We start from the raw sequence: 26,635 nt of genomic DNA, 5'->3' as shown, positions 1-26,635 counted from the left end.
CATCGTGTTTATTTAATCTTCCCAAAAGCCTCGTGAGACTTCCGTCTGGGGGAGAGGTTGAGGACAGAGAGGTGACATCCAAGGAGACGTGAGTGGCAGAGCCAGAATGAGAACCAATTCCAGAACGTTCCGCCTCGCTCCCCTTCCCTCCCGTGTGGCCGTCAGGAGGCTTCCTTTGGAGAGAGGTGGTGCTGGGGTGGTTGAAGGATAGGGAGCGTCAAGAGCTAGGTCAAGTTCAAAGTAGTTAAAAAAAAAAAAAAAAAAAAAGGAATAAAGTGAGCCTGGTCTCGGGAAGCAGGGGAGGAGAGGGGCCTGGCTGCAGGTCAGCATCCTCAGGGCCTAGAGGCCGTTTTGTGTCTGAGCAGCCCACAGTCTCTGCGTACGTAGACACTGAACAGCGCCCACGGGCTGCAAGTGGTGCAGAGCACCCCACCCCCTCCCCCAACAAGGGCTGTGCGTGTCCCTAACTGAATACCTACTGTGTGTTCCAGGCGGCTCAGGACCCGCTAAGGCCTGCGGGCTCTTGTCCTTGTTCTCTGGGTGTGGAGGGCACCACCTGGAGCCCGCCGGGTGTGTGGTTCGCAGGGGTTACCTGCCCAGAGCGGAGACAGGTGGGGGATCTCAGTCATCATTAAGGCTTATTGACCAGCACGGCTGAGTTTCCCAGAGAGAGGAATTAATCTCGCAGCCGACTGAGAGCAGGCATCCTGCTGGGAGTAGTTACATAAATTCTGTTGCTCAAATTAATTAGGATTGTGATTCATTTGTTTAATGAGGAAGAATCTGAAGGTGGCGAGAGGGAGGCCAGCCCGGCCTTTCAGAAGCCAAGCAATCCCAGGGGACACTGCGGCAGGTGGGAGCCGGGCGTGATGGGGGTGGAAGGACTCAGCCTGCCAGTGATGGAAAGAAACTGAGGCAGGCAGGTGGGCGGGCAGCCAGCCGGGTGCGGGGCTCCTTGGGAAGCGGCTGCGGTTCCACAGCTCCTGCAGCTCAAGGCCGGGAGGTCTCCAGGCTCTGGGCGTGGAGTGTCCGCTCACATCTGTCCAGGGTCGCGCCTCCTACTCCGCCTCTTCCCAGCCCTGGGGAAGAAAGTGCCAGCCGCTGAAATCATCTGGGTAGCAGTCCCAGGACCCCTCCAGCCATTTATCTGCCAACCCCAGCCCCAAAAAGGTGAGATGTTATTGTGTACCAGAAGTAGGGAAAGCCCAGACCTAGCATCGAAGCATGGAGAAGTTATTCTCCCATCCACACTGCTACTTCTAAAGAGGCCCCTCCCTTCCGCCCAACATGCCCCTGTCGCCTGTTCAAGGTAACCCATTAATACAGGTGAGAAGTGCCATCATTGTGGCCTGTGACACCAGCACCCCATGTTGGTGCCAGTTCGAGTCCCAGCTGTTCCACTTCTGATCCAGCTCCCTGCTGGTGCACCTGGGGAGGCAGTGGAAGATGGCCCAGTGCTTGGGCTCCTGCACCCACTTGGGAGACCTGGAGGAAGCTCCTGGGTCCTGGCTGTGGCCTGGCCCAGACCTGGCCATTACAGCCATCTGGAGAGTAAACCAGCAAATGGAAGACCTCTCTCATAAAAATAAAAAATAAAAAAATAAATACAGGTGATAGCCAAGGTGGTGTCTGGATGAGGGTGGACACGGAGGGGAAGGACTCCGGGGGCCACGATGCATGCTCCCGTCTGTGTGGGCTGTGCCCTTTGGGATAGGAGAGAAAAGGTACTTCCTGGCGGCTCTGGAGTGAAGGGGTCAGAGCTGGGAACTGTTTGGAGGGAGAGAGGCAGGACTTGCTCAGGCAGGGGAGATTAATGTGCCCCCCCGTGGCTTCGTCATCCACAGCTGCAGAAGTCCCCAGGGAGCCCTGTGTTCTTTCTAGGCTCTGCCACCTGTTACTGTGCCGGGCTGGAGTGGCGCAATCTGGATGAGCGAGCAGCCCGCCCAAAGCAGGAGCATCGGCAAGGGCACGCCTCCCCGAGGGAAAGCCGCAGGCGCCAAGGGGCACCAGAGATGGCGGTCCCCCCCCCCCCCGCCGTGCCTCGGCTTCCTCCTCCTCCCAGCTGCTTGGGAATGTCAGGGGGCCGCCACTCTCGCTCCCTAGGGACTAGCCCGGCTTTAGCAGCCGCCGAATGCTTTTTTTCAGTGTTAAGTCCCGTCTCCTCACTTCTCATGCTTTCAAACTTTCCAGAGACTTCCAACGCATTCTGAATTGTTGCAAAATAGCGGCCACCAGGCCAGGGAGTCCAGGGTGCTCTGGCCCCGCCTTCCTCTTGGCCCCTCCCCAGCTTCGCCCTGTCCACCCCAGCATCTCCTCTGGAGCCTTGCATACAAGCCCACTCCCTCCGTGAAGCCGTGGCATTGGCTGCTCTCTTCCCCGGAACGTTTGGCCCCAGCTCCTTGCTAGAATGGAAACTCATTTATTTCTCTGCTTCTGTGTCACCTCCTTGGCGAGGGCTTCCCCAGCGAGCCCATCTTAAAGGAGCCAGGCCCCGTGCGTCACCCGTCACCTGGGGTAAGCTGCCGTCACTTTGGGCCACTTTTCCTCGGGTTGCACTGCTGTCTCCCTGCCCTGATGGAAGCTGGAGGCCTTCCCCGGTGCATCAGTGGGGCCCATCCAGCGGGGAGAGCAGCAGCTGTCCTGCTTGGTGACAAGATAACCAGCGGAGCTGCTTGGAAGCCTACGAGGAGAGAGCAACCCGAAAGGGAACAGGGAAGCAAGACAGAGGTGATAACTGCGGGAAGCCGAGGGGCCTGTCCGAAGCAACGCACGGGGAGGCGGAGCCCACAGACCTTTCTGGAAGCTGGCAAGTCCAAGACCACGGCGCCGGCAGAGTTGGTCTCCAGGAAGGGCTCGCCCTCCGCTTCCTAGACGGCACCGTGTTGCTGTGCCCTCTGGCGGGGACAGACGCTGCGCCCTCGTGCGGCGGCAGGAGGCCCGGGAGGCCAGGCGGCTTTCGAGAGCCTCTTGTATAAGCACATTAACCCGAGGGGGCATCTTGCACAGCAAGTAAGACACCTCTGGGAGGGGCCGGCGCTGTGGCATAGTGGAAAAAGCTGCCACCTGCAGTGCCAGCATCCCATATGGGCGCCGGTTCGAGTCCCAGCTGCTCCCCTTTCGATCCAGCTCTCTGTTGTGGCCTGGGAAAGCAGTAGAAGGGGCTGGAGCTGTGGTGCAGTAGGTTAATCCTCCGCCTGCAGCGCCAGCATCCCATATGGGCGCCGGTTCTAGTTCTGGCTGCTCCACTGCCAGTCCAGCTCTCTGCTGTGGCCTGGGAAAGCAGTAAATAGGGCCCAAGTCCTTGGGCCCCTGCACCTACGTGGGAGACCAGGTAGAAGCTCCTGACTCCTGGCTTCGGATCGGCACAGCTCCGGCAGATGCGGCCATCTGGGGAGTGAACCAGCGGATGGAAGACCTCTGTCTCTCTCTCTCTGTCTCTACCTCTCTCTGTAACTCTGTCTTTGAAATAAATAAAATAAATCTTTCAAAAAAAAAAAAGGAATACGGGGATCTGAGCTAAGACTGTGACACTTGGGGACCTTGGGAGAGAAGGAAAGGCCCCGAGGAGCTGCGGCCGCTCCGCCGGGCACGAGGCCCTCGTGGAGGCAGGCTCCTTGCCCCTGCCCCTCACGAACGGGCAAGGTTTCTGAGCGGAGAGGGCCCATCCCAGCAGGAGATGGGAGACAGGACTTGACTCAGTAGTTCAATGGCAACTTGACAGAGGAGGGGCGGGGGGCTGCGCAGAGAGACGCAGAGACGAGGACCTGCGGGAAGCCATCCCTAGGCCACCAGGGGCGTCCGTGTGCTGGGAGGGAAGGGCTGCCTGGCGAGAGCTGCAGCCAGCAGAGGGCACCGCCACTACCCCTGCATCTAATCTGAGCGCTGGCCTAGAAGGAGGACCCTGGCCTCGCTCTCCTCCTAGCTCCCAGTCTCCTGCCAGCTTCACCCACTGGCCACACTGATGGAGCCATGGGCCAGGGAGCCCGCGGATCCGCTCCAGGGGCCGGCCTTTGAAGGCACAGGGCGGTGCAGAGGAGGGCCCTCCCCTGCTGGAGAGGACAGCAGTCCAGAGACCCTCCGCTTCCTCCCAGAAGGCTCAGGGAGTGGGGACAACTTGCCAAAGGTCATGTAGTCAGTTAGGATGAGGCCATCATGACCCACTGCATACAGGGCCTGCATGGAAGGCAGCCAGGTGGGGCCGGCCCAGGGCAGATCCATCTTAACCAAAGGAAGGCAGTAGAGTAGGGGTAGCAGGACAGCCAGGTGCTGGCCACACTCCCCACCCCTGACACCTGGAAGGTGACACGCTTGCTTCCTCGTGGCTTTGTGATCTGCTGCCTGCCCTGTAGCCCCCACCCCCTCTCTCAAAGCACAAGGACAAGAACCTAGACCCGGGATTGGCAGGGACAAGGGCGCGAGGCTCTGCTTGCCTGCTAGCCACCCCTGCTCACCAAGCCCCTGGAGCTGCTCACTGATCCAGCACGAGACGGTTTAATTGAAGTCATTACAATAAATGGTGCAGAAAAGCAATGCCCTTTGTTTGCCAGAGCCTCGGAGAAACAGGAAGGGGGGGCAGGGAGTGCCGCGGCAGCCACTGCAGGTAGATGACAGCTGTCACAGCAGAAAGGAGACAAGACTGACGAGTCAGGGGCGGGACTTGGGGCGGCAATTGACGCGTCTCTCGAGACACCCGCATTCCACATTGGAGGGCCTGGTTTTGAGTCCCAACTCAGAGACACCCGCATTCCACATTGGAGGGCCTGGTTTTGAGTCCCAACTCTGCTCCCCACTCTAGCTTCCCACTAATGCACACCCTGGGAGGCAGCAGGTGACAGCCCAAGTACCTGGGTCCCTGCCACCCATGTAAGAGACCTTGACTGAGTTCCAGGCTCCTGGATTTCGTCTGGCTCAGCCCCGGCTCCTGCAGGTATTTGGGAACCAAATCAGTGGATGGAAGTGCTCTCTCTGTCTCTCTCCCCGTCACCACACACACATACACACAATTCAGGGAGTCCCAGGTTCAAATCCTGCCAGGTCACTTGTAAGCTCTGAGATCTTATCAAGTCCCTTTCTCTACTCACGTCTGTGCCCTTGTCCAGGAAAGTGGGAGCATTGCTGCTGCCTGTCCTTGGAGGCTCTGCTTGGCCTTGAGCCCTGCCTACAGCTTCTGCCCCGCCTCCAGCTGCCTCCCACCTCTCCCTTCACCCTGCAGGCACCCAAGTGTGTTCCCCACTCCCCACTCCTCAGGCAGGCCCCTCCTCCTAAAATAGCCTTCTCACTCCTTCCCCGCCTTTCAAGACTCACACCCGAGTCACCTCCTCCGGGCAGTCGTCCCTCACTCAGCCTGCCTTCCCCTGAAAGCCTCTTAGCGCTTTTTGGCTGTGACACCCATCACGGCATTTAACACCGTAGGGTCTCCTACCTTCCTCACCTGCGTATGCCTAACGCAGATCCAGCATCATGACTGTTGGGGTGGGAGCAATGGCAGGCGGGGTGAGGGGCAAAGATTTCTCAGAGTCCCGGGCACGGCCAGTGCACAACAGCCCCTGCTAGATGACAATACCCAGGAAGCCCTGAGCTCCCTTCCCAGGTACCCAACACAACCGGGGACACGGCAGCCTCTTCTGTGGCCAGACCCAGCTGTCTGCCTTATACCCGATGCAGTAGCAGGAGGATGGAGGACTCAGGTTGTGAAACCATAGGATTGCAGCATTAAAAGAAACCTTTTTACGTAGCCAAAGAGATGTCTTGAGACCTCCAAGTCTGAGTGAGAAGCAGCCTTGCCACTGGTACATGGGTTTCTTGGGATACTTTCTGGGGACCCAGGCAAAGCCCAAGTCATAAGGGAAGCCATGTCTAGGCACACATCCAGCTGACAGCACCAACCATCGGCTATCTCCGCCTGGGACATCCAGCCCGTCAAGCCTCCAGACGCCTGCAGTCCCAGCCATGACCCGACATGGCCATAAGAGCCTCCCTGCTGAGCCCAGTCCGGCCATGGCACTGGACGCTGGACGCGGTCCCAGGAAAGAACAGGAAATGACGGTTCTCCCCCCGAGAGAGGCTGCAGCTCAGACATGCCTGGTGACTTCACTGTCGTCACCCCTCCCCGCCATCGGAGAAGCAAAAGACAAATCTGGGGCAGGAGCAGAGGTGTGGGGGGAGAGGGAGGGAGCTGAATGCTATGGAAAGCATCCCAAGTTGATTCTGTTTAGGGAAAATGGTTCCTTAAGTGTGCATGAATTTTTCTAACGTTCAAAGAGCGGCTCGCACCTTCTTACAGACTGCACGGTTCATTGTTCTTATTTCAGCCCTGGGTTGGTTCTATTTTTCCTTCTCCCCATGAGATAATTAGCCACGAGCTTACCTGAGTACATTCCTCATGTCAAGAAGACAATGGTTTCAAAGGCAGGGAAAGCGCAGCCCCCGCGGAGGGCCCCCAGAAGACGGCCAAGCGGCAAAGCAAAGTCTCCCAGGAAAGTGCCTTGTTTCCCAAAGGATCCATCATCAAAGGAGCCCCGACAAGCAGGAGGGCACCGGCAGAGTGTGTGAGCAGGTGCTGCCAGGTGGAACGGGGCGGGGGGTGCTTGGTCTGAAATGAAGCCGGGGACCAAACTCACTCCTCTCCCTACTCACTGAGTCATCCAGCTAACCCACAGAGCCTTGGAAAATCTTGGCTTTGCTTTCTTTCTGTTGCTGTTGTTAGCCCCCTACATTTTAAGCAATATTCCCTTCTTTTATTTATTTGAGAGGCAGAAACACAGAGAAAGAGTTGGGGGTGGGAGAGCTAGCGCCTCTTGGCTAGTTCACTCCCCAGGTGCAGCCGGGAACTCAATCCAGGTCTCTCCCAATTGCTTTGAGCCATCACCACCGCCTCCCAGGGTCTACCCAGGTGAGAAGTTGGAGCTGGGAACTGAATCTGAAGCACTGCACAGTGGGACGCAGGCATCTTAGCCACCAGGCCAAACAGCACCTCCCCAAGGAGAGTGAACTGTTGAAAGGTTCACCCCACCCAGTCTCCAGCTGTGCAGGTGTGGGGAAGCCGCATGCTGTTGTCAGCTTAGAGCCAGGCCACTCACGTTGAGCTCTGAGCTGACAGGAAAAGAACAAAGTCTCAAAAAAGGAACACACATTCCCAAGAGCAACAGCAGAGCCAGGGTGTGCCAAACCGAGGCCGACCCCAGTCCCTTCGAACTGCTCTTAGCCAAACACTGATTCTCTCAGTCCCCTGCTGCCACCATCACGCTGTCCAAAACGTCATCACATAGCCTCAACAAAAAGCTGGGGGGTGACTGGGGGTTCTGCTGACCTTGACGGAGCTCACGAGCTGCTCAGGCTTTGGTCAGCCTCAGCGGAAGGACCGGGATGGCCACCGGTTGCGCCCGTCCTATTCCGCCAGGCCAGCCCAGACACGTCCTCACAGCAGCGGCAGGTGTGGAGGGGAGAAGAGGCAGACGCACCTGCTCACACACGCCTGTTCCAGTGTTTTGCTCGTATCGCATTTGCCAAGATTGGGGACCATTTTTTCAAGCCACCGCACGACCTTGGGCAGGTCGGCGTCCCCTCCCTGAGAATGTCTCTCTGCATTCAGAACAGGATCCTGGGACTTTGGAGGGTGGCTGAGATCATGACAGAAGACCAGCCGCAGGAAAGGCCCGCCAAGTGCGATGATGTATTTCAAATACGCACGCAGGGCACCGGTTGGGGGAGGGGCGTGTCCACGCTCACAGCGACACAAAGAAAACTCAGCTTCTATTTCTAGAGGAAATTTCAGAATATGATGCACAGGTCTCGGGGGCGGAGGGGGTGAGACAGTCCAGCCATGGGCTCGATAAACAAGAAGTGCAGGAAGAGAGCAGATCAAGAGCTGACAACAAGAAGTAAATGATGTAATCGAAGTTACTGTTGAAGAACCTATCAAGGAGAGATCGAGTCAGCGGCAAGTATCAGCGGTGACTCAGGCACGACGTCGTGTTTCTAGAATTCTTGTCTAGTTCAAGGAGGCCAGTGTCCCAGTTTAAAGAGCACCTTGCGCCAGCGGCAGCGACAGCTAAAGGGAACTTGTGCGCATGCTCCTTTCTCCTCCACACCTCTGACAACGCGAGCAGCTGCAGGTGCTGGCCCGGGTGGTTGCCCCAGGAGATGGCGGTGGGAGGGACCCGTGCCCACTAGCGTGGTCAAAGGGGAACGTGGGGTGCTATCTTTATTTTTTTGGATTCAAAGCATTGTTTTTAGGGTACACCGTCACTGAAAATATGGCCCCATGTTAAGGAATGGTTTAAACATACTTAGGAGTGGATATTCAGTCTAGCAGTTAAATCCCCCATGCACCATGTTTGAGCGCCCGGGTGCACACCCTGGGGGGCCCTGGCATGACCCAGGTGAGCGGATCTCTGCTACCCACGTGGGAAACCAGGACTGAGTTTCCAGGCCCAGCTCGTGTCTACCAGCTGTTACGGGCATTGAGGGAGTGAAGCAAGCAATGACATTCTCTCTCTCTCTCCCTCTCTCTCTCATTATTTTTTTATTTTTTAATTAATAAATAATGTCAAACATACTTAAGCCAAAAAAAAAAAAGATATTCTAACCAGATGTCCTAATTCAATTCAAGTACATTTTTGAGAAAAAAAAAAAAAGAAAAGAAAAAAACAGGAACACCCTCAGGATAAAACAAACTCAGAAATATGTTATGGCAGAGTATTAGGAAATGAGAGTCATGGGCCTGCTGATGGACTTCTAGAAAGTTCAGAGGGGCCAGCATGGTAGCACAGTAGGTTAAACCACCACCTGCAACGTTGGCATCCCATAAGGGCACCGGTTCGAGTCCCGGCTGCTCCTTTTCCGATACAGCTCTCTGCCGATAGCCTGGGAAAGCAGTGGAGGATGGCCCAAGTACTTGGGCCCTGCATCCACATGGGAGACCTGGAGGAAGCTCCTGGCTCCTGGCTTTGGATCAGCTCCGCTCTAGCCGTTGCGGCCATTTGAGGAGTGAGCCAGCCGGTGGAAGATCTCTCTCTGTCTCTTCCTCTCTGTCTGTAACTCTGTTCTGTCAAATAAATAAATCCTTGGGAAAAAAAAAAGGAGAAAGTAAAAAAGAAAGTGTGGAGACCTATACATAGCCGGCCCCCTGCAGGCAGAGGCTGGGTCTGGTCAGCGTCTCGAAGGAGGGAAGAATCGACCCAGAGGCAAAAACCAAGACCTCTGACAAGCACGCTGCCCAGGACTGACCACGCTGCCTGCCCCTGCTTCCTCTCCTTTACTGGGGTGTAATTGATAAATAAAAATGGCATATACTGGGGGTGGGGGGGGCAATGTGACTTGGCAGAGCTACAGAGGGAGAGAGAGAGATCTTCCATCTACTGGTTCACTCCTCAAATGGCTGCAATGGCCAGACTGGGCCAGGCTGAAGCAGGGAGGCTGGGGCTTCGTCCAGGTCTCCCGAGTGGGCACAGGGACCCAAGGACTTGGGCCATCTTCTGCTGCTTTCCCAGGCGTGTTAGCAGGAAGCTGGATCAGAAGTGGAGCAGCCAGGACTCGAACCGGTGCCCACATGAGATGCCGGCACTGCAGGCAGCAGCTTTCCTCCCTGCACCACAGCGCCGGCCCCAAGTGGGCCTGTTTGATACGTGTATATAGTGAAACCTTTGCCACAACCAAGCTAATTTCACATGATCAACTCTCTCTCTTTCTCTCTCTCTCTCTCTCTGCTTCTCTCTGTATCTCTGCCTTTCAGGTAAATAAATAAATCTTTATTTTTTTTTAAATGAAAGAGGAGGGGCTGAAGCCAGCAGCTTGCCGAGTCTCACCATGCGATCCCCCCTGCCGTGGCACCGCACAGCTGGAAGGCCCTGGTGCTGGGCGGACGCTGGCTCCTTGACCTTGCCTGATACTGGACTTCCTGGTCTCCAGACCGTGAACAGGTAAGCCGTTCTTCCCTCGTTGCCCTGACTGCAGTATTCACCTATAACAACAGAAGACGAACTAAGACACCTCAGCTTGTTAGCAGCGGCTTTGTAAAATCCCCGCTCACTCTGGGAGGTGCAGACAAGAGGTGTGACCTTCCAGTTTGCAGTTAGGCGAGGACTGGAGCTGAGAGATCTGTAGGCAGCTGCTAGAGCTCATGGATGTGTTAGCAGCATAGCGTGGGGGCCGGTCGGGGCAGAGACACAAGGCGGCCAGGGTACCTTACATCCGGGAGACACCTGACAGCCCCGGCGGCTGCCCTGTGCTGTGTGCCCCCGGCACACACACACACACACACACACACACGCTGTGCTCGCTTGCTCAGAGAAGAGCCTTCTGACCCATATACGACACTTCGCTGTGCCTGCCCGGCCATTGCCTCTCACTGACACAACTCACGGCAGAGAGGCGAGCGCCGGCGGTGCAGCGGAGCTGAGCCGTGACCCTGAGCCGCTAACACAATGTCTGATATTTATAGCAACTGTGACTCAGGTACCAGAGAGAAAGGTGCTTGGGATTGTCGCAGACGCCCTCGGGGGCGGGGGGAGGAAGACATCTCTGGGAGAGATTGCGTGGGATCTTTAACCGCCCGGCACATCAAACAGGAAGGGGCAACGCCATGGGTTTGCATCCGGCTAAAAATAATAACAAGAGAGGACGGCCCCGCCAGTCTCTGCCAGGATCGCTCTTCAGATGCTCAGGACGCAGTCCCAGGAGGAGCCCCGAGACCGGCCGAGCTTACAAACTGACACCCCACATTTGAGCTGTTTCAGTTGAGCACTGATGGGTCGGTTTAGATCTATCCCATGCCGCAGAGGCCCTGAGGCGTGTCGTTTGGTCACGATGAGCGTGCCAGGTTGGTCCCATTCCTGCCCAGGTGTTTTCTATGCCTCCCCGGAAGCTTGCCCTCCGGCCGTGTCCTCCCACACCGAGTGAGACCAGACCCCGAGACTGACTTGGGCCAACGGAACAACACGAGGCCAGCACACCACTTGAAAAGCAGGCATAGAGGAGCCAAGAGCATCCCAGAGCAGCCAGCCTCTGGCCGGCGAGCCAGCGACCACAGGGCCCAGCTGAGAGCTGCCAGGCTTGGCCCAGATCACTGAAACTCCCCCTCGGAGCCGTGAGACACACAGATCGCTGCCAGAAGCCTTGGAAAGCAACGATTGCCTGCCAGAGGGTTCACACTCCAAAAAACACACAATCAACAGGCATGTATTGAACGCTCAGCATTCCAAGAGAAAAATTCAGACAGGGCCTAAAGGTACTTGCAAGGGGCCAGAGGATGGACGGGAGGAGACCTGGGGGAAGGGAGATTCAGGAGCGCCAAGACACAGGCCCAAAGAACTAAAAGGCGCTTTTCACTGTTAAAGTCCCGTCACTTGCAACCTCCAGGCCATGGCACCTGTCTGTGCATAAGCCTTCTGGCCCGTGAACCCCCACCCATCCCCAAGGCTCCTCTCCTACGCACAGACTTCCTAGCCCCACGCTGTTCCCCTCCCCACAGCCCCACCCTCTAATTCACAGCCATGGCAGGTGCCAGGGAAGCCCCCTGTGCCCCCCACCCCACCCCCGTGCTCATTAGGAACAAGACGCTCTTAGTTCTGGCCACGCAGACATTTTCCAACCTGGGCTTGCTTGCTGCTGGGAGCTGCAGCAAATCGGCTCAGGGCCTGGTCCTTTCTCTTCCCCAGCGAGTGTCTGCAATGACTCGATCAACCCTTTCAACTCCGAGACCCCTTGGTCACCGGAATCGGGGGTTAATACCACAGCTCAGTTCAGGGGAGCACAAAGGCCATGCGGAGCCGCGATCACCCCTCGCTGGGGACTTCCTCTTTACTCGTGGCAAGACGGAGAAAAGAAAAAATACCAGCAAGATCTAACAAGACCATGTGGAAACTTTATTTCCTACTCCCGCTCCAAGGCCAAGCTCAAGGTCACCTCCCCTCTTGAGAGCTTCCCTCCTCCCCAGGTTGAAATGCTAAGGTCTGCCTGCTCCAGAATCCGTCAGGCCTTTGTGTAAAGCCCTACCCAGAGCCCGTCATGGTTAGGGTTACGGCTGGCTGAAGCGGCAGCTGTCTCTTCCGCTGAGCGTCCAACTGGTTCTTGATTACTCATCAGTCGGAATGTCAGCATCTGGCACAGCGATCCGAATGAGGAAGAGGAACCTTGATGTTCAGTGAATAACCAATGAATGCATGCACGCTCCAAGTGTTCAGCCCGAGGGACACCTCACAGAGAAGCGCGGTCATCAAGGAGGGCTTCGTGGAAGAAGCAGGGCTTCAGATTCTCCAACGGGACCCAGAGTGGAGGACTCGGAGTCTCTGCACGGGGGCCTGCGGACCTGAGCGGGGAGAGAGTTCACACCTTGGTGTTGGGAAGATGAAAGGAGAATTTGCCACGAAAGCAACATTGAAGGAATTTTTTCAAATGGTGCTAGAGGGCCAGCAAGAGGGCAAGGCTCAGGCAGCAGAATTCGAACTTGAACTTCCGGCCACTCCACCCTTTAACTGCAGGCACCTGGAACAACTCCACTGCGCTCAGTTACCAGGCTGGTGTTTTCACAGACATTTCTTTTTTTTTAAGATTTATTTATTTATTTGAAAGGTAGGGTTAGAGAGAGAGGGATGGGGGATGTTAGTAAAATGGCGCAGTCTTATCTATAGCACAATCTACACCCGGGACACCATCCTAGGCTCTAGCAGCCCCCGCCGCCATTGCTAGAGGCCATTAGCAGGGAGCTGGATTGGAAGTGGAGCAGTGGGACTCGAACCAGCGCCCACGTGGGATGCCGGCACTGCAGGCAGCGGCTTTACCTGCTGTGCCATGGCGCCAGCCCCCTTTCATGGGGACTCCTATTTGTACAGTCTTTATCTTCTGTCAGTCACGCAGCCCCGGTACTTCTCAGCATCTGGTCTCCTGTGCGAAGTCGCGCTGTTCTGCCCCCCTCAGAACACTGGTTCAGCGTCATTTGAAATCACGTCTTGGGAACTGCAACTCCGAACACTCCCAAATAAAGTCCTCTGGCGGTTTCCGTGCTCGGGTTGATGGACCACACTCACCGTCTCCAACTGAAACTTAGCATTTCCTTCCATTTTCTAAATACAGGTTACAAGCCATGGAGGTAGATAGTGTTCCTATCATACATAATACTGCAGCTATCTCACAAATACGCTTATATGGGGCCAGCGCTATGGCATAGCGGGTAAAGCTGCCACCACCTGCAGTGCCGACATTCCAAATGGGCGCTGGTTCAAATCCCGGCTGCTCCACTTCTCATCCAGCTCTCTGCTATGGCCTGGGAAAGCAGTGGAAGATGGCCCAAGTCCTTGGGCCCCTGCACCCATGTGGGAGACCTGGAGGAAGCTCCTGGCTCAGGGCTTCAGATTGACACAACTCTGGCCATTATGGCCAATTGGGGAGTAAACCAGCAGATGGAAGACTCTCTCTCTCTCTCTCTCTCTCTCTCTCTGCCTCTCTGTAACTCTGCCTTTCAAATAAATAAATAAATCTTTAAAAAAAATACCCTTATGTTGATCACTGTTTAAAACAACAGTGATTTTGGAATGTGTTACTAAAGAAGTATGGTGTTCCTATATCACAAAAATTGCTGTTGTAAATATTTTAATGACAGCTTTCAGCCCAGTTCCTCTATACTCCTGTGAATTTTATGTTCTAAACTCTGTGCTTTTTATCCTGAGAAGGGGTCAGTAAGCTTTATGAAGCCCCCAAACAGCATCCATTGCACAAAGTTGGCGGGAGGTAGCTTGTCCCTGCCGGCAGGTGGGAGTGTTAGTCCACGCCCCCCCCCTCCCCCGCAGGGAGACGCTCCCTGGCCAGATGAAGGGAAAAGACACAGCTCTGTGAGCGCGATAAAGCGTCCGTGGAGCGGGGAACCTCTGACCGGCCTTAGACACGCTCTAAGAATCTGGAGAATTCAAATTCTGGAGACTCCAACAGCTCCTCCCAGGGTGGAACCCAGACACTGAGGAGAGAGCGGAGCCAGGAGCCTCCGAGAACCGCCTCCTCACCACACACCGGGCGCTACAGCCGCTCCACTTCCAACCCAGCCACCGCTGATACTCCTGGGAAACAGCGGAGGACGGCCCAAGTGCTTGGGCTCCTGATACCCACGTGGAACACCTGGCTCCTGGCTTCAGCCTGGCCCAACCCTGCCTGTCACAGCCATTTGGGGAGTGAATCAGTGGGTGGAAGATTTTTCTCTCTCTGTCACTCTACTTTTCAAATAAATAAGTAAATAATATTTAAGAGAGAGAGAGAGAATGAGACTGGAGCCAGCATTGTGGCGTAGTGGGTGAAGCCACCACCTGCAATGCTGGTATCCCATATGGGCGCCAGTTCGAGTCCCAGCTGCTCCTCTTCAGGCTCCCCGCTAATGGCCTGGGAAAGCAGTGGAGATGGCCCAAGTGCTTGAACTCCTGCACCGGTGTGGGAGACCCGGAAGAAGCTCCTGGCTCCTGGCTTTAGCCTGGCCCAGCCCCGGCCGTCCTGGCTATTTGGGGGGGTGGACCAGTGGATGAAAGACTTCTCTCTCTCTCTCTCTCTCCCTTTCTATAACTCTGCCTTTCAAATAAATCAAAAAGAAGGAGAAGAAGAGAAAGAGACAGGCCCTCAGTACAGGGATGAAGGCAGACGCACCGTCTTCAGCCAGACCCTGGGGGACCAAGGTCACTGCATCACCGTTGGCCTCTGCATGAACAGATCATCCCTTAACACCAAGACTTTTTTAAAAAGAAGTGACGGCGACAACGTGGCCTGCCAGATGTTCCAGGCACAACAGGGGAGTGACCGTGTGTTTCGGGGTGGGGAGGTGTGGAGGCCACTCCGATTAGATCAGAGGGCGTGGGGCTGGCCGAGAAGCACAGTTGAAGCGGGGTGGGGGAGAGTGGGGTTAATGATGGGGGGGGGGACCGGGACCGGGAGCCAGAGGCTGGGGCTTGGGGACAGGTTGGGTCAGACAGCAGCCGCAACTTCAAGACATCTCAGCACAGACACGCAGGTGTCCAGGGAGGGAGTGAGCTGAGGGTTACGGAGGAAGAAAGGCAATCAAGGGACAGAGCCGCGTGGACTGAGCCTCAGGGACTGATCAGCGGGCCAGGGTGCAGAGAAAGCGTTCGCAAACAACAGCAAGCAAACCAGGAGACCCGGGAGCCCAGAGAACATGCATTTCAGGCAAGGGGCTCAGACCCGGGCCCAACCAGGAAGTTGCACAAGGTCTCCAGCTGCGAGGGCCACGGGGTGGGGCTTAGAGAGTCCTGAGCAGGCAGTTCCCACGGAGGGGAGGGGGAGGGAGGGAGGACTGCTGCTGCGGAGTGAGTGGGCAGAGCAGCCAGGGGGGCAGGAGCGGCCTGCAGCCAATGAAACCAGCGGCGGGGAGGGGGAGGGGGGAAGCCAGGCCCCCTGCAAGGCAGCAGCAGCAGCAGCAAATTAACTGTCTTTCCTCCCAGCCGATCCAGATTTTCATTAGAGAAAGAAAGAGACTGCGAATCTGGGGGATTTAAAGGTCGTGCGAAAATCATGGAAACTTCTACTTGAGCCTGTTCCCACCTAAATAATTTCTGTTTGGAAAACAGGCAAAGCCGCTGAGACTCTCTCGGCCCTGATCCCCAAACGGAGGCCCTCAGACACCCCCTGAAAATGTGTCCCGACACACATTGCGCCCACGCAGAGGCTGGGTGGCCAGCGGCACCACGGGCGGCAGCCAGAGCCGCCCAGGAGGTGCCCCCCCCCGGGGACAGAAACCCGAGAGGCAGGGTCACAGGCTGTCCCACGGTTCCACAAAACGACCCACTATTTAGTAGCACCTACTGTGTGCCAGGTACTTTGCCCGTGGCTTCGCAATCCTTAATGTCACCCCGACTGCAGGTTGGGTATCAGGTCCCCCAGAAGCTCAACTGTTAAAGGGTCCTCCCCAGGGGTGTGCGATCTGGTGGGGTACCTAGTGGGGTGTCCTGGCTTTTTTCTCCCTCTTATTATCTCCACCATACTCAGAAGGAAACAACTTCAGAGAGGTTGAGTAACTTGCCTCGTCCTCACAGCTGAGTGACAGAGAGAGTGCTGGGGCCCAGGTGCACCTGCCTCCCGCTCCCACCCTGTGAGCTCAACCAGCCCCCGGCTGACCCTTAAAAATAGGAGGGGATAAGGAGGGGGTATTCATTACCACCTGTGACCAACCGCGATCGGCAAATGTCCCTTCATGTTAGCATGGCATTCCGAGTTCACCCTCTTCCCAAGTTTGGTTTTTAATTTTTCTGTACTTAATCAACTTTATTTAAAAAAAAAAAAAGTGGGGGTGATCATTCGCTCATCTCCTGTGAAGGCAGAGCCTGAGCCCCTCTCGTCTGCTGATTCGCTTTTGCTTTCACCGGAACATCACTTGTCAATCTCCCGAAAACCACACATAGTCCCGCCTCCACATCCTCCAGGCGGTGGGGTCCAGGACCCCCGCCCTCATCTGAAAGGATGCGGCCTCTGCATGGGAGGCACACACAGCCTCCCCCAAGCTCTGAGTCACCCCTGGACGACTTATCACAGCTGGCACCACCTACAGCTCTTTAAACACTTGTTACGCTGCGTCATTTATGGAATCATGACCAGAACAGAAGCAGGGAAGTGGGCATTTGGCCCGGTGCTGGAGACCCTGGTTAGGATGCCCGTGTCTCATAGCCCAGCGCCTGAGTTCAAGTCCCAGCTTCAGTTCCTGCTTCCGATTTCCTGCCAGTGCGCACTCTGGGAGGCAGCAGGGGACGGCTCCTGCGTCCCACATGGGAGACCCAGATGGAATTCCTGGCTCTTGGCTTTGGCCTGGCCCAGTTCCCGCCATCGCAGGCCTTTAGGGAGTAAACCAGCATATGGAAGCTCTATCTCTCAGTCTGTTCAATCTCTCTCTGATTTAAAGAAAAAAGTCATTTTTAAAAGTCTGTGTACAGGGCCGGCGCCATGGCTCACCTGGTTAATCCTCCGCCTGCAACACCGGCATCCCATATGGGCACCGGGTTCTAGTCCCGGCTGCTCCTCTTCCAGTCCAGCTTTCTGCTGTGGCCCGGGAGAGCAGCGGAGGATGGCCCAAGTCCTTGGGCCCTGCACCCGCATGGGAGACCAGAAGGAAGCACCTGGCTCCTGGTTTCAGATCGGTGCAACGCACCAGCCATAGCAGCCATTTGGGGGGTGAACCAATGGAAGGAAGACCTTTCTCTCTGTCTTTCTCCCTGTCTATATCTCTACCTATCAAATAAATAAATTTTTAAAAAGTCTGTACATTCAGTGCAGATGCCATCTTTGGGATATTCTGACTCCACGGTGGTCAAATGTGTGGATGCAGACCACCTGCTGTGGCTCACAACTGAGCACAGCCAGGCTCTGGTCCCCAGCCCCACCCATCTTGCCTTGCCCTGCTCCTGCTCGACTGTTTCTACCTCCCGAATTAAGACCAACATCTCCCGGTGGTAGAGGAGTTTTTCCTCTAGTCCCTCTTCACCTCCCCCAAGGCTTCCAGAACAATCCTAGCTCAGTGTTTTGAAATCCCTGGTCTACATTTTCGCTTCTACTCCCGTGTCAATGTATTTCATTCCTGGCCCAAGCAATAGGCTACGATCCTACTTTCTTTCTCTTTTTGTTTTCTCCTGGTAATGATTACCTCATTTTTCATCAACTTAGGTTTGTTTGCTTTGTGTTTCTTTTTTTAATAATTGACCAAATCTTTCCATGCCCTCAATATCATTTTCCACATGACCAAACCTGTCAGATAATTTGTCAGCCTCGTTTATTTTCCTAGGGACAAACGCCCTCACCCCCGGAGCCTTCTGACCTCCTGCTGCTCTGGGCCAGCGCCCATCTGGGCCCTGGCACAGCTGCCTTCCTGGTGTCCCTTTCGCATTATCCCAGGGCGCCCCTGCCCTCCTCACTCCTGGGTGGGAGCCCCATTCCCAGTCCCCCCCTTTCTCTTTCAGCTCCCTGGTGGTAACGGAGCACATCTTCAGTCATTTCCTGAGAAGACTGACCCGGGACGCAGGTTCTTTCTAGAAAGTTCTTTCTTCCCCCCTCAGGACCAACTGGCAGTCCAGCTGGCAGGGAAGGCTACGTGGGAAACTTTCCCAGAGTTCTGAAAGGCATTGCCCCTTTGTCTTCAAATGTCCAGCGTTGCTATTGGGAAGGTTGGTGCTACGGAAGTTGTCAAATCGAAATGGAGTCACTTGCACCAAGCCCTAACCAAAGCCAACAAATAAAGCCAGGAGACGGTGCGGGGGGGCGGGGAATCCACTAAGCAGAGCTTCTCACTGGAGACCCTGCCAGAACCGCAGGTTTGCAGAAACACCACCTCACCTTCCACGTCACTTCTGCAAGGTCACCTGCGCAGTAGCTGTCTGCGCCTCAGCTGCCCTGGCTTCCACCTCGCATCACTGCTTCCAAGTCTTTCACGGAATCCTCCCCCATGTCACCCTTTTGTGCTCTGCCACGGCCACCTACTCCCATTGCAATGCCCACCTATTTGCAAATGACCTCCAGTAATCCGTAGATGACCGCTCCCTCAGTGGCACCTGGCTGGACAACACCATTGTTATCCTCCATCCTTCCATCCATGTGCAAGGCTGGGACCAGCGGAAGGGGAGCAGAGTGCGCATCTGAGAAGATGCAGACGTTTAAGGCAGTGGACCAAAATCCAGCCATCACAATGCCCATCCTACAAATAAATAAAGACCAGACCCAGACCTGACTCAGCCTCGCTCACCTAGCCCCCCACCACACCGTGGCGGTTTGTCTTTTTTTAAATGCTGCTGTTCTGTGTATGATAGGTTATTTTGCCTTATGTTTTTTTAAAGAGTGAAGCTTGTGTGTGTTTGTGTTTTTAAATATGTATGTATTTATTTGAAAGTCAGAGATACACAGAGAAAGAAGGAGAGGCAGAGAGGGAGAGAGAGAGGTCTTCCATCCGATGGTTCACTCCCTAGATGACCGCAATGGCCAGAGCTGCGCTGATCCAAAGCCAGGAGCCAGGAGTTTCTTCTGGGTCTCCCATGTGGGTGCAGGGGCCCAAGGACTTGGGCCATCTTCCACTGCTTTCCCAGGCCAGAGCAGAGAGCTGGATCGGAAGAGGAGCAGCTGGGACTCGAACCATCACCCATATGGGATGCCGGCACTGCAGGCCGCAGCTTTAACCTGCTGCACCATAGCACCGGCCCCGCTTGTGTGTGTCTTGACCATGAGTTTTTTGCCCCCCCCCCCAAATGCTATCTATGCCTGAGGCAAGTGCCTGTCCCAGCCAGCACTCTCCAGAAACCTCTCAGAACTGCTCTTGACCCCTGCCTCTGAGAGTTCTAACGACAAGCCTGAAGGCATGTATTGTTTTTCATGGCCTGAGTTGGGTACTCAAGGGACCAAAGCAGCTGGGAACTCCAGTCCTTTCTTTCTGGGTAATTTTCTTACATTACTTCTTTTTAAAGATTTATTTATTTGAAAGGCAGAGTTACAGAGAGGCAGAGGCAGGGACAGGGAGACATCTTCCATCTGCTGGTTCACTCCCCAAATGGCTGCGATAGCCAGAGCTGGGCTGATCTGAAGCCAGGAGCCAGGAGTTTCTTCTGGGTCTCCCACATGGGCACAGGGGCCCAAGGACCTGGGCCATCTTCTGCTGCTTTCCCAGGCCATAGCAGGGAGCTGGATCGGAAGTGGAGCAACCAGAATCGGCGCCCATATGGGATGCTGGCACAGCAGGTGGGGCTTTACCCACTATGCCACAGCGCTGGCCCTCCAATTATGGTTTCTTTGACCTTATATATTCTGTGCCATTTCCCTCTTGCGTCATGTTTTCCTCAGGAGAAAATTCGATGCCAGGGACCTTTGACTGTGTTCACGGAATGTGAAGTCTCAGAGAGAGCAGGCCTTAGGGCTCCCGAAGGGAGCACTCCCACCAAGGACAATCTGCCTCCCCACGCCGCAACGGCCGACCTCAGACCCCTAGACACAAGCATGCACCGGGCCTTTCTCTGGGGTGCCTCAGTCTCCCCGCGGGCTTAGGAGTAGGGTGCAGACACAAGTCTGGTGTCTTGGAGATGGGGGGAACTGGAGGGGGGCTGGGAGTCTCATCAGTTTTTGTGCTGACTCAACCCTGCCCTCAGCCGGACTCTGCACCCCATCCTTCTCCACACCACCTCACATCTCTGAGACCCCAGGCTCCGGTGGGTCGTGGGGGAACCGTCACCTGGCTGTGCAGGGGTAAGGTCGGGGCTTGAGGGTCTACTTGCTCCTGACACAGCTTTCACCCTGCACCCCCGGCCCCCACCCTCAGGCCCATCCACATCTCTCTCCTCCGCACCTGCTGCTCCGACCCATCCAGGCTTCTGCAGAGAGGAGTCAGCCGGCTTCTCCCCAGTGGCGCCTTCCGCACCCCTAGGGTCCAGGGGCTCCGCTTCCTCCTCTCTGCTGAGCCATCCGGGCTCCCGTTGGTGGCTTTCTCCCTCCGTATACTGAGATGTGGGAGTAGAGAGAGCCTGGTGCTCCACCGCCATGCCATGCAGGCTTCTGTCTCTTCTTAAAGATGTATTTACTTGTTTGAAAGGCAGTGTGATGGGGGAGGGAGAGAGAGAAATCGGGAGGGAGAGAGAGAGAGAGAGAGAGAGTGAGCGAGCGAGCTTCCACCCACTGGTTCACTCCCCAAGTGGCCAGGGTGGAGCCAGTCCAAAGCCAGGAGCCCAGGGCTCCATCTGGGTCTCCCATGTGGGTGCAGGGGCCCAAGCACTTGGGCCGTCCTCTCCTGCATTCCCAGGCGCATTAGCAGGGAGCCGGATCCGAAGCGGAGCGGCTGGGACTGGAACCAGTGCTCTGATAGGGATGTGGCATCAATAGCTGCACAGCGCCGGCCCCAGGTGTGCACTTCCGTTCCCATGCTCCTTGCGTTTCCTGTGCGGCACTCAGCCGGTGAAGGGACCGGGAACCTCTCTCTTCCCCCATGATCTCAAAGAGGGGACACGAGCTGATCTCACAGGGAAGTCAGGGAAAGGCGACCCCAGGGCACAGAGCTGTGTGTTCCGGGGGTAGGGGGGGAAGGGAACGGGGAAAGGGAAGGGAGCTTCCTGCCTGGAGTGTCCCCGTGGCTGGAAGCAAAGATCACAGGAGGAGGGGCCCCAGCGGCGGGGGGGGGGGGGGGGGGGGGCTCCTCCTCGACCCCCGCAGACAGGGCGCCCCTCCCGCCACCTATGGCGCATGTGATGGGAGAGGGGAACACCCACAAAAGCCACGGCCCCAGGGAATCCACGGGACTCATGGCTAACAGGACGCGGGGCACGGGGGCAGAGGGAGGAGGCCAGTTTGAAGGTGGAATTTCTGGTTTGGGCAGGACTGGTCACGGAGGCGGGACACGCCCGGGAAGCAGGAGCGAGGGGAACGGGGTAGCGTCTACATTACGGTTCTCCCACCTCCGGCCTCCAGGAGTCAGCCCGGGGTTACCCCGTTACCCGGCACACGCACCCCGCCGCCGCCCCGGGCTCAGCCGGCCTCTCGCCGCCCTCCTCTCATTTAGCCACGGGACACTCCCGTGGTAAGTGCATGAGGCGCCAATGTCCCCTCTCCTCAGGCCCCTCAGGACAGCGGGGACCCTCAGGGCGCCCGGCTGCCTGCTCTGCACCGCGTCCGTTTCCCTTGACTACGACAAAGTACCCGAGACTGCCGGCTTGTGAGAAAAAGGGGTGACTCAGCCCGCAATTATGGAGGCTGAAAGCAGCCAACGGGAAGCCGGTAGCCGGGGGGAGGGGCCAGCTCCCTCTCTGACACCGCACTGGGGGCCAAACTCCCAACACATGAAGCTTTCGGAGACCCGTTCAAACTAAATGCAAACGGCAGTACCTGGGGCCCCTCCCCTTCGCCAGGCCAGGCTGTCATCTGCCGCCACCCCTCCACTCTCAGCCCCTCTCGGACCGGATCTCGGGTCGAGTGACAGCAGGGCTGCCCCAAACCCCTGAGCCGCCGAGTCCCAGCGGTGGGGAAGCTGGAGGCCCCCCGCGGGGAGGGGCAGGGGGGGGAAGAGGAGTGGATTCACCGGTTGTTATGGCAACCAGGGCTCCCAAGATGGAGGGGAGGGAAAGGCGGCACTGCTCCAGAGTCGCCATGGCAACCCAGATCCTCCACACCGGTTTTGAAGACAAAAACCACACTCCCCCTCTGCACACACTTAAAAAGAAAGTACCCAGGCCTCCGAGGGGTTCTTCACGGTTCAGAGAGCCGAATGGAACGGGTCAAGGTCTCCTGCTCTTGCGCTGTCACAGACTTTTCAGGGAGAGGGACTTCCACTTTTCCTGGCAAGCCACAGATGCACCCAGCAAGCACTGAGCAGACCTACTGGGTGCCGGGGAGGGGAGGGGGACCCAGACCCTGTCCTCAGAGAGGCAGCCTGGCATTCACACATCGGGGCCAGGCTGTGGCAGGGAGGAGACTGCTCCGCAGGGACCAGTTCCAAAGCGCAGGTGCACACCCTGCCACACCCAGCCATCCTAATTCCAAGACTCTGCCCGCAGGAATATTTGCCTCCCAAGGTGACACGTGCAGCCTTATTCACAGCAGCAAAGAATGGCAAAGAACCTGCTAACACAAATGCTGGCCCTGCCATGCGGGGTGGATACTCAGGTGCACGCGTGTGGAAGCACACACGAGCCCTCCCACGGCGGGGATCAGTGCTGGCCAGCCAGGTCAGCCAGGGGGCGGTCTCTCTTACTCATGAACATTTGGAGCCATTACATGACGGGTATTACTTTTATAATTTAAAGAAAATGCTGAATATTTGGGAATGTGTAGGATGACTGGTCCTATAATGAGATCCGCGTAGGTGGACGGCGAGTGTGTTGTAGGTTAGGATACAGTGCAAAAGCACCGCACCAGGCACCTACCACGGGAGCACTGGGGAGGGAGGAAGAAGAGGGAGGGAGAGGGGGTGGGTGGGACGAAGCTGGGTCTCATAGCCTGCATAAAATTCTATCATAAGAAAGAGGGGAGAGGCATTTTGGCTCAAGGGGCAGGCAGCAAGAGCCAAGGCTGGGAGGCGTGGAGGCAGCGTGGTTGGAGGATTCTGAGGCAGGGGCGGGGCGGGGGGTGGCCACAGATGTACAGAGACAAGAGTCTATAGAGATCTCCAGGCGGATGCAAGGGGGGACGGACCAGAGGCCAGGGGACAGCTTTGGGAAGCAGCTGGAATCACACAGCGGAGATGGGATGAGGCCCCCTGCACTGGGGGCACCCGGGAAGTGACAGGAACCATTTCCTAAGCAGGGTGGGCAGTAATTCACAGCGGTTCTGAATCCGTGCACTTGGACTTGTGTTCTTTCTTCTTTTTTTTTTCTTAAGATCTGTTTGTTTACTTACTTATTTGAAAGGCAGAGAGACAGAGAGAGATATTCCCATCCACTGGTTCACTCCCCAAATACCTGCACCAGCCAGGGCTAGACCAGGCCAAAGCCAGAAGCTGGGAACTCCATCCGAGTCACCCACAGGGATCACAGGGGTCCAAGCACTGGGGCCGTCCTCTGTCACTTTCCCAGGCGCATTGGCAGGGAGCTGGTTCAGAAGCAGAGCAGCCGGGACTCAACTGGGCACTGGGATATGGGACGGCGGCTTGACCCACCGCACCAGGACACCTGCCCGGATGGCATCCTTTGATGTCTGGGTGATCCAGGTCACACTCTGAGATCCAGGTCTCCTTCGAGGGGGTGCTCAGGGTGACAGGCCGAGGCTTGAGGCAGTGCAGGGTGTGGGAGTGATGGCTGGTGGTGGCCAGGGTGTCCCACAGCAGTAGTCTAGGAAGTACCCGCTGCCACCTGCTTCTCTGGTGCCCTGGGTTGTCCCGGGCCCCTGTGATGATGCTGGGACCGACAGAGCACTGGATTCAGCAGTCAGGAGCCTTGGAAGCTAGAAACACCCTGTGCTGCCAGTCAGCAAGCTTGTACGGAACCATCCCCAGACTCGGGCCAGTGGGGGAAGTCCGGGACCCAAACCCCGCCCTCCTAGAGGAGAAAGTGATAGAGCCCCGGGGGAGGAGGGTCGCAAAGCTGCCGGTGTGTCTCTGCATTTATCACGTAGGCTGAAAGAGGAGACCGGGCTGACCATGGTGCCCCCACCCCTGGGCGACACGCGGCTGCTCATTTTCATTTAACTTCCACAAAACCCACAGCCAGGGCGGGCACTGCGGGTCCACACCGCGGGCGCAACGCGGACGGACCAAGTGCCTACCAGGGGCCAGCAGGCACTTCCAGCAGCAGGTACTGGAGCTGCGGACACGGGTCCAAGACAGCTATCGCATGAGGATAAGGGTTGCTCAACAAACAAGTCTGGGAGCCAGACTGATGCTGCCTGCACCTGTTGGGTGATTCCTGCAGCGACTCTGTTGAAAACAACATTTCCCAAACACACAATGGCCATGGAACCCCCCCCCCTTCCAGAAACTTCTTTTCTGGACTGTGCAAACACATTTGGGCAAATATGGACCCGCCTGACAGTCGCAGAGCAGAGAAGTGGGATCTGTGGGGGCCGGCACTGTGGCGCAGTGGGCTAATGCCCTGGCCTGAAGCGCCAGCATCCCATACGGGTGTGGGTTTGAGTCCCAGCTGCTCCTCTTACCATCTAGTTCTCTGCTATGGCCTGGGAAAGCAGTGGAAGATGGCCCAAGTTCTTGGGCCCCTGTACCCGCATGGGAGACCCAGAAGAAGCTCCTGGCTCCTGGCTGTGGATCGGCGCAGCTCTGGCCATTGCGGTCATCTGGGGAGTGAACCATCGGATGGAAGGCCTCTCTCTCTGTCTCTACCTCTCTCTGTAACTCTGTCTTTCAAATAAATAAAATAAATCTTTAAAAAAAAAAAAGTGGGATCTGTGACAAGCAAACAAAGGCTACAGCCTTGGACTGAGGCCCCCCGACACCCCCCAAATCCTCCTCCCAGGCCTCAGGATACAAGCCTACAGGACCTGCTGCTGCAGCCGCCCCCAGCCGGCCAGTCGAGGACCGGAGCCTGGCTGTGCACAGCTCGGCTGCGGCTGGGGACTGGCTGCTTTCAGGTGGGCGGCGGGGCCAGGCATCTGGAACAGGCCGGGCACAGATGCTCTGGGCGCACTTGGATCCCAGCCTGGGCTCCTGCTCCCTTAATTCCAATATTTGGCTGCCGCTTTTGCCTAATTCATATTCCAATGTCAACACTGCATAATCTCCCCCAAACACTGACAGCGCCGAGCTGGGAAAGAGGCGAGAGACCCCAGGGGAAAGCGAGGAGGGGTGACAGGAAGTGCCCCCCCAGGACCCCAGTGTGGGGTACAAGACAGGAGCTCCAGGCCAGAGATTCCCACGCCCAGAGATGGGGCACGTGAGCCCCGCCTGGGAGGGCGGCCCCGAGAGCGGGACCCTCGGTTGGACACCTGGATCTTGCGCCAGCTCTGCCTCTAATGGGCTGTGTGACCTTGGGCGGGCCACCCCACCTCTCTGGACTTCATTGATTCTAGGAAGTGGGGAGGAGGCAGAGGAGCCCTTGGCCATCAGCACAGGCAAGGACAAAGCTGGCCCTGGCCTGGCCCCTGGCCTCCAACACCCTTCCCTGACCACACAGCCCTCACCGTGGAGCATGGACAGGGTGCCCCCTCCCCCGCCCCGGCTGTGAAGGGTCCGGAGCCGCTGGAACAAGTCGGAGCCCCTCCCCCCCAGGCCACGGCCTGCCTCATCTCACGAGGTTCACCCAGAGTCCCACGAGGAGGAGACTGTTGTCGACCCATTTTACAGGGGAGGAAACTGAGACTTAGCAATCGGCCCACGGTCTCACAGCCGGAAGTGAACCCGGGGGCCCTTGCTGTCTGTCTAGGCGGGACCTGGAAGACGGACGCCACGCCCACTGCCCAGCGAGGGCTGCGGGTCCGAGCGCACAGCAGCAGGATGTGGCTGAGAGCGGCCGATGCCGTGGGGAGCGCGCGTGGGGCAGCCTGGGCCTGTGCTCAGCTCCCTCTGGCCGTGGGAGCCCCGTGTCCCCCGCCCCGACCGGCCTCCTCCCCCATCCCCAGCCCCGGTGCTGACGTAAACTCCCCGAATTCAGTGCCCTCCCCCCAGATCTGCCCCCAGGGCCACGCACAGCCACCATCCGGAGGAGGCCCGTGGATGCGTGGGTACCAGCGCACAGTGTGACCCGCGCATGCTCAGCAGACCCGGAGCGGGCTGTCCCAGTCTGGCGGTATCCGGCCTTGTTACAGCCTCAGCTCACCACACCTTCGCGGCCCCCGGGTCCCAGCCGTCGGCTCGAGGCCTGCTCTCTCTGCGTCTGAACACGCGGCTCCACAGGCCGAGACTTCTTGTTCAGAACAACTCCCGCTCGGTGCCGGGCACTGCCCCTAGAAAAGTCCGTCCAGCGATGGAGGGCCCGAGGGGTCCTCTTCCCCGAGCGGCTCGAACCAGCAGACACCGACGCAGGGTTCAGGCAGAGCAATGGCAAATGGCCTCTGTCCCGGGGCAGGCGTGCGGCTCGGTGGTGAAGTCGACACTCGGGACACCGCAGTCTGGATTAGCACACCGGGCTCCAGCCCCAGTTCCCCCGCTTGCTGGCCACTTCCTGCAGCCCCACACCCTGGGAGGCAGCAGGGGTGGCTCGAGTACTTGGGTCCCTGCCACTCTCGTGGGGGACCCGGATGGCGTTCAGAGTCC

At 57.1% G+C, this 26,635-nt stretch overlaps 1 long non-coding RNA gene across 5 annotated transcripts; it reads right to left on the bottom strand.

Annotated features, from left to right (window-relative positions):
- LOC127492462 (uncharacterized) lies at positions 1-26,635 on the bottom strand. Of its 5 annotated transcripts, none has more exons than XR_016217191.1 (3): positions 26,204-26,635; positions 11,592-12,307; positions 1-1,079 (listed from the first exon to the last, which is right to left on the bottom strand). It is a non-coding gene; the product is annotated as an uncharacterized LOC127492462 (long non-coding RNA). The 5 variants fall into 5 exon arrangements; XR_016217190.1 differs by lacking the exon at positions 26,204-26,635 and adding an exon at positions 15,793-16,071; XR_016217192.1 differs by lacking the exon at positions 26,204-26,635 and adding an exon at positions 14,623-15,258.

This window comes from Oryctolagus cuniculus, chromosome 1 (assembly GCF_051225735.1).
Source record: "Oryctolagus cuniculus isolate XC-2025 breed Fujian yellow rabbit chromosome 1, ASM5122573v1, whole genome shotgun sequence".
Classification (NCBI taxonomy): domain Eukaryota; kingdom Metazoa; phylum Chordata; class Mammalia; order Lagomorpha; family Leporidae; genus Oryctolagus; species Oryctolagus cuniculus.
This window is presented reverse-complemented; position numbering and strand designations above follow the sequence as displayed.